The following is a 12,964-nucleotide window of genomic DNA, read 5'->3' on the forward strand; positions in this document are numbered from 1 at the left end:
CTTGACCAACGTTTTCAAATGATACATGCTGTCAAGAATTATATGTAAAAGAAAGATACTGCAATCCCTCAAATTCAAAATATACCGTTTTCAAAGAATATACGGTTTTATTACGTTATTTTTATATACCAGTGAAGGTAAAATATTATACAAAATTTCAGTACATGCATATAGGCACTACACTATTTGTACTCTATTTACACATTTAAGGTCAGACGACACGTTCCTTGAGCATTTTTTGTATCTCCTCGAAATAAAGAGTTCCAATAAAGATAATCCGGATTGTCACCGAAATTGGTTTTAAAAATTATACTTGATTATGCCCCTTTCTGTGCTCTTCTACAATTGGAGATACATTTGTAATTTGTTTATGTAATGGCGACACAATCTCGTAGTAAAAGTGGAAAATTTGTTTCAAGTAAAATTATAAGGAAAGTGCATTCTTTAGAAGAAAACAAGCAAAGAAATAAAGAAGTGGAGAAAGGTAAGAACTCTTTTTATGCTGTATTATGTATATATGGATCGTATTTTGCTGAATCTTTGAAGAACAAGACTGTGTCAAAAAGACACTTGGTAGTTCACTCCAGATATACGTATTTATTTGGAGAAATACATATAATATATTTGATTTTATAAGTTGAACAAATTTCGGACATCATTTTTTACTATACATATGTATATTTTTTCAAACAGACGATTTGAGTGCGTTCCACTCACAACAAGAGCTCTCTGAAGCAAATGAAGTGAACGGGGTTGTACCACACTATCTGCATGAGCATGATTATGCACAGAAAGAAGATGAAGTAGACAATGATATTCTCCTGATGGATGATGACAGTAATATATGTGATAAAGAGATAGAATAGTTTACAGGCAGACGTGTAATAGAACTCGGATATGTTGTGAACAAACTAATTGAGGGCTGTAAATTTTGTGGACATCCGTTGAAGTTATCTGATATTTGTGGTGAAGTGAGATATGGACTTGGTTCATTACTGCGAATAAAATGTAAAAAGTGCAACAAAGTTACTTCTGTCCCAAGTGGAAAGAGACACTCGCGCTTGGATGACCATGCAAGCAGAGCATTTGATGTAAACACAAAGCTTGCTTTAGGTGTGTATGAAAACTCTATAATAAGTATAATTTTTATCATGTGATAAAAATAAAGAAAAATAAAATAAAATATATAATTTACTGTCTTATTACTTCTAGTATTTGTTTTTGTAGGAATGCTACATGCAGGCATAGGGGAGAAAAAGGTGTCCATGCTCTTGAGTGTATTGAATATTCCACCTATCTCTCACACAACTTTAAAATGTACAGAAAGAGAAGCTGGTAAAGCAGTAGAAGATGTTGCTAGGCACAGTTGTGATTCTGTGGTTACTACAGAGAGAGAGAATCTTCTAGGTACACACCATAAATTATACTATGAATGCATAAAATTTTACTGAAGCAATATGTTAAAAAATTACTACAAACGGGGCCTAATTGTACGATTATTTATAATACCTGTAATCTAAGACATGTATTCTTAAAATGAAATTGCAGGTAATCATTCAGCATTTATACTTCTCTATGTACTGAATACTGTATGAATACATAAATTGCCATATTGAAAAGTTCAAAAATAAGTTCAGTTGTCATTGAAAATGCATTATTCTCATTACATGCAATTATAGGCAGGCGACTGCTGAACTAATATCTGATAATAAGATCATGGTATGTAAATTTATTTTTAGCAATAATGATGAGTTGATGGTGTCATTTGACGGTGGATGGCAGAAGAGGGGATCAGGGCGCTCTTATTCAAGTTTATCTGGTAGGTCCTATTGAATGATATGAGATAATATATTTACATACTATGAAGTCAGACTTTATGCAAAAAATCACCTGTCTGATGACGGAAAACATAAGTGAGATTCATATCTCTGTTCACAATTTCTAGGACATGCAACAATAATAGGTAAAGAAACTGGCAGAATTGTATAGTTTGCAACAGGTAATGGATACTGCAGAACATGTGATAGTGCAATAAGATCTGGGAGAAAAGGATGTGCAAGTGGGGACTATCACCAAGGACAATGATACTACAACAATAGTAAGGGTTCGTACTGAAGTAAACCCAGCTTTGAAGAAACAATGTGATAAAAATCACACACTGAAACAGTTTACAAACAAGTTGTATGACCTGAAAAAGTGTAAAAACTATAAAGAACTAAATCCTAAGACTATAAGTCACATTTCAAAGTGCTTCAGATACTGTGTCAGCCAAAATCAACATGACTTGGATGGTATGAGGAAAAACTTGGAGGCTATAGGCAGACATGTCTTTGGTGATCACAGCTTGTGTGGATTTTGGTGTGAGTATTTATCATCACCAATGACTTACAAACCCCTTCGGTTGCCATATCACCGCTATCTTTCTGTTGAACGACTGAAAGTTGATTTGACGTCAATAGTTGACTTCTACATTTCACAGGCCGATGGATTGGTGGATTTAGGAAGTACCCAGCCCAATAAAAGTGTAAATAATACTGTGGCAAGCAAAACTCCAAAATCAACATTCTATTCCGGATCAGAGAGCAATGACCTTAGAGTAGCTGCAGCAGTTGCACAAAAAAATTTGGGTCATCAATATGTAAAACAGTTAAAATAGAAAATAAGATTTATTCTTGAAGTATTATTACCATTCCATAGAAATTTACTGAAATTATGAAAATATTCTTTCAACTACATGTGATTGTAATTGTGATAATAAATTGTGAAATACTACAGGTACATTTAGCAATGTTATTTGAAATTATAGTTTGAGATTTAGGTAAATAGGATTATTAGAAATAAAATTGTAAAATGTTTCATTTTAGGTCAATGAAAAATTGTTTCTTTCACCTGGGAAAGTTACAAGCAGAATTGCAATGAAAACAGACTTGAAAAGAAAGAAAGACAAAAACACAGAAGATACAGCAGAGTACAAGAAAAGAAGAGCATTGAAGAAAGTCGATAGCAAGAACAATCAAGAATCATCGGCAGTGAAAGAGGGGATCACATATGAAACTGATGTTGACATCAACAACAACACTGACGACAGCATCAGAAATACCCCCTCCTCTCACCAAACCCCTTCTAACACACATTGCAGCTGGGCAGTATACATTTGTATACTTTGACTCGGAAACAACAGGTCTTGGTAAATATCATCATTCAATCATCCATTCCATGTAAAAACTGTGTCTGAAACATGATGTAAATTGCTGATGAAAATGATACTGAATTATAAATTTTATTCCATGTTTTTTCTTTTCAGATAAAGATTGTGAAGTAACAAAGATAGGAGCTTGTACTGATGATAAATCATTTTCCCAGTATGTCACTCCAACAAAACCCATCTCTGCTTCTGCTACAGCGGTGACTGGACTAGCCATCAGAGACAATATCATGTATAAGAATGGACACCAATTTCTCAATAAGACAAGTCACGAAGCTTTACAATCATTTATTGATTGGATGAAGCAATTTACCAACATTATTCTTATTGCCCACAATGCCATGTTTGATTCAAGAGTTATTGTGCGGATATTTGAGTCAGTGGGATTGTGTGCCAGTGACTTCTTCGTTGGATTTACTGACACTCTGCCACTATGTAGAGAATTCATCCCAAATATCATATAAATATAAGTTTGACGAAATTAACGAAATGATTTAAAAGTGGCTTACAATGTATCTTAAGATAAGATTTAATCAACTGCGTTACGCTAAGAAAGTTTTGTGAAACAGCTATGACAAATCTTCGGAACTTCTTAAGATATAATTTAGGCACATCTTAAATTCTATCTTAGGAAACATCTTAGGAAATCTTTGTGAAACGGGCCCCTGGATTGTAAACTATACTTTGCTTCTTAAAAAAGAAGAGTTATATATAAAGATATATGAAGAATTCAAATTTAATGCTAACATATTTCGAATCTGAGTTTTACTAAATGAAAGATGACTAATAGTCATATATAAAAACTCTAGGTAGATCTGATGTTGACTCTCTAGCCTCCTTAAGTGTGATTTGTCATGCTATTAGCCAACAGATGAGAACCCAGAACTATATACATATATTTACATTTTCCAGTGGCATTGCCTGTGATAACACTACGTATCGATTTTGTACTATAAAACCCATAACTACCAATTGACCAATGTAGCGTGATCAAATCTATCATAAAGCCCTTCAGGCTTTATTGGATTTGATCACGCCCCGACCGAAATTATCACATCATAATACTCAAAGAATGATTCCTTATTTCTTATTTAAACATAAAAAGCCATACAGCATGGTACTGTGCAGAGACAGGCATTTAATGCCGTTATTTGATACCACAATTGCTTGTTTCAATTTTCTCCTTTATTTTTTTTTTTTAATTTTATCGTTGTTTTAAAAAATGTAAAGTAATATCAATTTGCGAAAATTGTTTTGAAACTTTCAAAAACTTTTTCCGGTATTGAATTAATGAAATGTAATGGTAGGTCAGGGTAATAAACTGCATGCAGAAAGGCCATTAATCATAAAAATTCATATTATACTTTTTTGTCAACTTCAAAGTGAACAAAATTGTTAACATAATGTTTCGTTTTAAAATATGAAATTTACTACTAACCGTGCGATTCCAGATTACATGTAATTTGAAGGTGCAATATTACATAATTTCCAATGTAATGTCTCCATCGACCGACTTTTATGTACTTGGCACGAATCCGTCAAGGCCCATTTACTAGTTGGATTGAAACATATAAAATCACCATTGAAAAATATTTATTGCAGATTACTGAAAAATAAACGCCATCACTTTAATTCACATTCTGTTGACACTGAATACCAAATCATTTAAATTGGTTGAAGTAAGTACTAAATTCGGTAATGTAAACTAGGGACTATTTGATTATCAAATTTAAAAAAAAACCCATGTGAGACCAAATTAATTAAATAGAAGCAGAAGTAAGAAAAAGAAATATTCAGCTATATGTCCAGTGGGTCTTAAATTAAAACCATAGGACAATTTGATAAAGATGTCTGTACTTAGATTGACGAAATTTAAATAAGTTCACATTGTTAATAAAGACAACGTCCTAGTAGTTTAAAAAAAAATCGGGCTTTATTGGATTTCACCACGCTCCGACCGAAATGATTACTTTTTCCTTAAAACAATTCACCAATATAGGGCTGTCTTTGCTGGTTCATGCGAGATATGAATGTAGCGACATTGCAGAAAAACACATACTCGCGTTACAATTGTGTATGTTCACATCTTCTTTAAACAATTTGATTAACTGATCGTAAAGAGTAAGAAGAGTTTACTTAATTATTGGTAATGTACATCACGACTTTTGATAAAAGAAATAACCATGTAATCTTATATGGGATTTCGAGTCTGACATTATAATGATTTTTTCATGCAGTCCATGATTTTTTGTTGCTGAGGGTTTCGAAAGCTCGATAAACTGGTTAAAACTGAATTGTGTAGAGTTCAACCCAGTCAGGTTTTTTTTTTGGATTTCTAAAAAAATAGAGCAGAAATTATGCGGTAGAATAATTATTATGCAATAACATTTTTTTCTTTGGTGATTCATGCAGAATAAGAAAGTAATGACATTTCATGAATACTGGTAAACGATTATGTCGTGGGCGTAACATATTTACATTTTACTCGATTAATCTTATAAAATAACAATTTTCAAGTCATAAGCGTTACAAATTATGTTAATTTTAAATAAAAACCACCCAGAAGAAATTTTAAAAATCTGTGCATGCGACTGCATAAAAATAAAAAGCTGTGCAAAGTAATGCGTACTCGAACTGTACTCTGCCTCGTTAAGTACACATTTTTATTCTGTAGTATAGTGTTTACATCATTGATGATGTACCGCATTAATTGTATGAATGCATGTGGCGGAGTGGCATGGGGGTGATGGGAGGAGGGGGGGGGGTTCAAATAAACTGTTTCGAACCTGTGCCGTATTCCACTGTAAAAAAATATAGCACAAAATATGTTCAAATAAAGTCGGATAAAGGAGTTATTATCTTTTATCGCTGGTACCATTTCCCATCTTTATTGATGCCATACAAAGAATGTTCTCGGGGAAAACAAATTGATTCAAAAATAACAAATCATGTTATGAAGCAAATGTTTCCTCTCTCTGAGTGGCACAATAGAAACATTCACTCTTTATTATCGGGAAGTTTTAGTCCATGACAAGCTCGTTTATAGACTTTTCAAACATCTTAAATGGAATTGAATAAACGTAGTCATTTTAAAGGATCAACATTTTTTAAAACAGAATTATGAAACCAATTTTATGGATTTAAATGATCAATGGCCGAATTAAATTAATTATACAAACATAGCGCATAAGTTTTATGGTCGATACAAATCAAGCAAAATTACCGGTATTTCTAAAAGCACTGAAAAGTAAATTGAAGCGAAGAAAATATATCATTCAATGTTATTTTTCGAATGTAAATGTCCTCAGATTATATCGCTCTCGTAACATAATTGTACATCAATTTGACAAAATGTCATTACGTTAAATTCGTGCTGCTACGTGCTAAACCTTTTGTTATTTTTATCATAAATCGACAAATAAGCCTACCAAATAATCAAAATTGCAAGGTGCAATGTCAAAACGCGTAATTCAACGGCTGTAAATACGGGGACCAACCATCTTAATCAATTTATGCCGTCACAACAACCCGAAAACCCAGGTGACGCAAAGCTCACCGCTTCTTTCACGTATTCTAGTTGTATTACTAATAACAAAGGTCATCATCATAACCGAGAAGACTGCAGTTCTATATTGTATTTGTTTTGCATGAAAACAAGAATATTTTCATTACTTAATAAAGGAAACTCGATTTTCACCTGTTTATCCAATACATTGAAAAGATTTTAATGATATTGATTCAGGTTCATCTTCAATACAGATTTTTATCGGATAATCTCTAATTAAAGCTGGAGTTAACCTTTCTAGAATATATTTTATTTGAATAACAAAAGAAACTTACCATCCAAAATAAATCAAGCTGTTATCGTAAGTTTAATACTGTTTCATTTAAGAAAATGAATAATTAAACTAAATCTAAATACTTTTCGCCGTTATTTTTAAAATTATTTTCAATTTTCTGAACTTTGCTTTTAGCATCATATTGAAATGCGTCCGAAGTGACAGTTATGTATTGATTTATCAGCTCAAACTAAACTACACTGGAACATATTCACTTTATAGTGATTATGTTCCAGTGTCTGAGTTTTCTGACACTGTAGCTGTGTTGGGTAAATTCACAACGCTTCGGTAATCTCAGCCTTAAAAAGTATACAGGGCATATTCATAAGTTAAAAAACATCAATAGAAAAGGGAAAAAAAACAGAAATATGATACTTGATTAAATTGATAAACTTTTGAATAATTAATTCACTTACAATTTAGTTATAACAATGACAAGTCTGAATAGTGTCAAATGGAGCAGAATAACGGTCTGTTTGTCCCCCCCTCTCTCTCTCTCTCTCTCTCTCTCTCTCTCTCTCTCTCTCTCTCTCTCTCTCTCTCTCTCAAGCTTATCATCTACTAAAGTTGCGCACTTTCAGAAACATCATATTAAAACAAAAACTCAAAGAAAGTAAGGTATTTTATTGGATCTCGGAAATTTTTCATTTTAAATATTTGGATTGGATTGAAACTTTGTAACTGGATTACCGTAATTTGACTCGATCATTTTTAAAAAGCTATGGGTGTTTAACAAGTCAAATCAGCAGTACTATTAAAGAACATTTAGATCGAAGGCTTTCTATTTCTTTTGCCGTCAAACAAGTTGTTTACATATGTACCAGATACTATAATGCAAAGAGATTATGGTTTATATCTTTGCTATCAGTTCTTAAAAGCCCTATTTTATAAACAGGAGGGTTTTGTTTTGTAATTACTCAGTTTATGTATCCTTTGAAATCAAAAAAATTAAATCTTTAATTTATCTTAATTGACCTTCTTACCTCCCTAACTGTGATTTGTCATGCCATTAGCCAATAGATGAGCTCCCGGAATTGTGTGTGTACTTTTAAACTTTATGATATTAAAAATCTAAAACCGCAGCATGGTACTGTGCAGAGGCAGATAGTTAATGGCGTTATTTGATACCACAAGAGCTTGTTTTATTTTTCTTATGTTGTAGTTTTTATATCCAATAAAATGGCTTTTTTTTGTTAGGTTACCATCAATGTCCATGTCCAGTAAAATATCCAAATATGGAACAGATGACACAGACTCTGTGGTATCTTTTACTTCAAGTTCACTGGGATATATCGAGTCGACGTAAGTATGGAAATATCAATCGTCGTCGATATACCAGAATGTTGAGTTGAAAGCCACAGCGAGTGATTTATTTTTTTCACGTACAAGTTTTTGAATAAATTCTGCTTCATAAGAATACAAAAATAACTCTACTACAAATGGGGCACAATTGGACATTTTCCCTTGTCTTTATCTGAAATCAAACTACGAATCGATTCTGTAATATATATCCCAATACAATTTATCAATGACCATTTAAATACTTAATCGTACAATTGCTGAAAATCGTGTATATAAGTAATAAGAAATCATTTTTTAAATATTATGAGGTGATTAATCGGTTGAGCGTGATCAAATCTATCATAAAAACCCTTCGGACTTCATAATATTTTATCTCTCCTGACTCTATTTGATCACCTCATGATACTCAAATCATGATTCCTATCTACTTAAATACATGGATATGTGACCGCATTGATTTGTACGGTGCTAGGGAATTATTCTGGAACTGAATATGTCGTGTGCAGTACGAACAAGGGTGAGGGAATGTTGGCCTAGAGGATACAAGATATAAGGTCGTGTGCGCTTTGGGATGTGCAGTAAAACAATGAGTAGATTACCGTCGTCCCAAAGATTCACCAAAATCCAGAGAATTTAAAGCAATGTGATGAATTCTTCCGAATTTCTTAAACGAGTCTCAACGATTGTACAGTTCCATGAAGTAACAATTCATCAGACATGTTAACGATCTTAACGAGACAGATATGGCCGGTAATGACCTCCGAACTTCCACTTTTGGTGAGTCTGATGAGGCCGAGACCACCGCCGTATTCTGGACTAAAGGTTGACTATTGTACATGACTATATCTAAGAATCTAAACAATGAGTAAAAATTGATATGTGGTGACATTAAGTAAACTGAGTGAAAGATCTTTGGGCTTTAAAAAATTTAATTAATAAATTTCAAATGTAAAAAGTTTACAGACGGACGGACGGACGGACAGACAGACGGCTGGACGACGGATAAAATGTGATCAGAATAGCTCACTATCAACTTGAATGAACTCAGTAAGTTTTTGATGTCCTTAACATGAAAAACAGATAATTAACAATATTCTTTTAATAGCTTGGCAGTTCTTATGACATTAATATATCCCAGTGAACTTGAATTAAAAGATACCTCAGAGACTGCGTCATCTGTTTCATATTTGGATATTTTACTGGAAATGGACATTGATGGTAACCTAACAACAAAACTTATGACAAGCGCGATGATTTCAATTTATATAGCAATATACCTTCATCACCTGCTTATGGTGTTTTTATGTCTCAGTTAATTCGATATACAATTGCAAGGGCATGCTCTTCGTATGAACAGTTTCTATGGCGAAGCATCCTACTGACAAAGAAGTTGATAAAGCAGGACTACATGTAACAACAGTATCGTTTGAAGTCACCTTTTCGTAAGTTTTGTGGTCGATACATCGACCTTGTCAGCAAAAACAATCTTCCACTGGGCCGCATGCTGTCTGACGTTTTTCATACTATTTGTCAGACCATAATGAATCGTCTACGGACTTTTCCGTTTTTTCCCGATCACGACAAAGAGCACACGGCGGGTGTGACCGGTCAGAAGAGGATATTTACTCCTACTAGGCATATAGTATATTTTCCCTCACGTTTTGATTAGACATCACGAAGCTCATGAGCACAAGTATAAATGTAATCACATGTTGTGAATGTATTTATTGTTATAAGATTAAATGAAACATCCAAAATAACATAACCAATTTAATATGTACTTAATATGACAAAAAATCGTTAAATCATATCTATTTATTCATAAAAGAGAATGTTCCTAGGTGTCTGGCGCTATAGTTTTTGTCTCCAGAGCGAACTAATTAACATGTTAATATAGCTGTTCTACCTATGTTTAATACCCCTGACTAAGAGCATATATAATGGCTTAAAAACGACGATACAAGAATATTTTATAAATAAAGACATCAATATGAATATAAATATAATCACTGAATGCTAATTTTGGATGTCGTCGGTCCTATAACACACCATAATGTGCAGACAATTTATCATACCGCGTAAGCGCTGTATTCTACTTTTTACTTTCCTTCTTGAAAAACTTCGACTGCATTACGGTTGTTCTTTTTTATGAAACTGCAAAAAAACCAAATCATTAAATATATCAACAGCTATTTTTTTTAAAAATAAACTTTTAGCAAATTATTTAATCAAGCTTTTTCGAAAGTAGTTTTCTGGAAAGGAAAAGAATACAATCAAACCTTTAATTTGAAAAAAAAAAAAATATCTATAAAGCATACCATATCATCGAAATTGCAAAGCACATCAGCAAGGCAAGGAATTCAACGGCTGTGCATACTGGGATCATCCATCTTAGAGTATCTACGCCATCACAGCAACCGGAAAATCCAAAAGACGCCAAGCTTCCCGCTTTTTTCACGTCTTCTAGTTGTATTACTAATAAAAGATCTCCCGTTACCATCTCGCGTTTTCTGCGCCTGCTTTCTATGAGCCGCTGAAACCGCAGTACAAAGGTTCTATGGTTTCCATTGTAATCAAGAAGATTGGCATTCTTTATTGTAACGGTTTTGTCTGAAATGAAATAATTTTCTCACTATGCAGTTAAATTGAAAACATATATTACTAAATATTAGTCTTGTAGCAATTTTAAAATCTTTATGAAACTGATTCATGTGATTCAAATCCAGCCTCAAATCACATTTTATATCGGAAAATCTCTAAGGCTGAAGGTAACCTTTCTAAATTGTAGTTATTTTTTTTTATTATTATTATCCCTCCTAAAAAAGATATTGTCCAACATGAGCTAAATTGTCCTGAATTATCCTTAGTTAAATACTGGGGTTTTTTTTGGAAAGGCCAAGTACATCTCTGTTATTATCGCTGTTATTTTTAAGATTATTTACAATTTGCTGAAACTTACTTCTGACATCATATTGAAATGCTTCCGAAGTGACAGCTGGGTATTGGTTTATCAGATCAAACTGCTCCGCACTCTGAATGGTGAATATGACTGTTCCTGTATCTGAGTTTTCTGACACTGTAACTGTGTCGGGTAAATTCACCACGCTCTGAATGTCTGGGTCTTGAAAAGTATACAGGCCATATTCATAAGTTAAAAAATTTTATCGATACAAAAAGAATAGAAATTCAATACTCGATTAAATTCATAAAGTTTTGTTTTGTGAATTCACTTACAGACGAGTCTGAATAGTTTTAGCTGAAGGACATTAATGTTGTTGCAATCATGTACTAGGAGCTAGCACAATTGAAAAGTAAGAATGCATAACCAATCTTAAAATGGAGATATAAGTACAATATTGTATTTGCTGTTATTACACAGTAAAACACAGAATCACATTATTACATAAGTTAGTAAATTCATACATTTATAATGCAGTAATTGAAATGAAAGTATTAGGTCTGAAAAAAATAATACTTTGTTCTATTACCTTTTCCACTTAAGCATGTGTACCAACATGAAGTTTTATAATATCCACTTTGAAATTTTGATACATGTGATTTTATTGGGAGTTTATTTTTAATCAACTCTCCTATGCAGTTACTATGGGAAACCGAAACTGAAACAGTGTTTGGACCTAAGCACAAATCATCACCGCTGACAAGACTTAGTTCTTGAAAATAATTGATAAATTCGATGTAATGTATGCTGAAGGATTTATGCTGAAGTATTTTTTTAATTAATGAAACTTATTTAATACCTTAAAAATAGTCAGATTTTAAATAGTACGAAAAATTTAAATATTTTTTGCAGTCGTATGTATTCCTACGCCGGAGTTCAATATAGTCTCCTTCAATCATCGGCTGTCTCCATAAATCCCCGACAAGCAGAGAGTCAGTCTATATTTAAAGGTCGCGTCATCAAGCTATCATGCGACCTGGTGTTGGCAGAGAGTACCTTTTGCTTGTCGGATATAAACAGAGACAGCTGGGCATCTGGCTGAACGAGACTAGAGTTCATTATTGCATTGATCCATTGTATTGAATGAAAACTTAATGCATTAGTTTATATGATTTTAAGGGACCACATGATAAAATAGTAATGGTTTAGTTAAAATTTTCCAGTCAATTCAAATTTTCATTTCTGTCATAATCTTGCGTAAATAATTGATATGGATGTCATTTTATGATAATTTCTCCACATTTTACATGGAAATATAATAAATACACACACAAAGTCATTTCATTTGACACGGCACATAGAAATTCAAATATATCATTTTATATAAAATTTAATGACATTCAGGTCTTAGTATTCCGGGTCTATAGTATGTCCCGCATACCGATCCCGATGCGTTGTATTGAAAAGAATGAAGAACTCCGAAATTTTCCGAATATATTATAGTCTCGCTTAAAACGCGCCAAACACGACAGTCTACTAAGTATGACCTATTTTTCATTTACGAGTAAAACAAAAAAATATATGTGATATTTCTTAAATGGCATAAAACATATTTCTACACGCAAATTTACTTTCAATTGATATAAAGAAGTAAATATTGATTCCATTAAAAAAAAACTATCCAGCAGAAACGCAGTAACACTATTTAAATGTATATCA

General features: G+C 32.8%; 2 long non-coding RNA genes across 2 annotated transcripts; one reads left to right on the forward strand and one right to left on the reverse strand.

Annotated features, from left to right (window-relative positions):
• The first annotated feature begins 378 nt into the window (after positions 1–378).
• On the forward strand, positions 379–2,640 carry LOC136275751 (uncharacterized). Its single transcript, XR_010714249.1, has 5 exons — positions 379–484; positions 694–1,113; positions 1,228–1,407; positions 1,740–1,819; positions 1,946–2,640. It is a non-coding gene; the product is annotated as an uncharacterized lncRNA (long non-coding RNA).
• Positions 2,641–10,011: 7,371 nt separating this feature from the next.
• On the reverse strand, positions 10,012–11,448 carry LOC109620404 (uncharacterized). Its single transcript, XR_010713887.1, has 3 exons — positions 11,306–11,448; positions 10,665–10,956; positions 10,012–10,500 (listed from the first exon to the last, which is right to left on the reverse strand). It is a non-coding gene; the product is annotated as an uncharacterized lncRNA (long non-coding RNA).
• Positions 11,449–12,964: the final 1,516 nt, after the last annotated feature.

Source organism: Magallana gigas, chromosome 5 (genome assembly GCF_963853765.1).
Source record: "Magallana gigas chromosome 5, xbMagGiga1.1, whole genome shotgun sequence".
Lineage (NCBI taxonomy): Eukaryota > Metazoa > Mollusca > Bivalvia > Ostreida > Ostreidae > Magallana > Magallana gigas.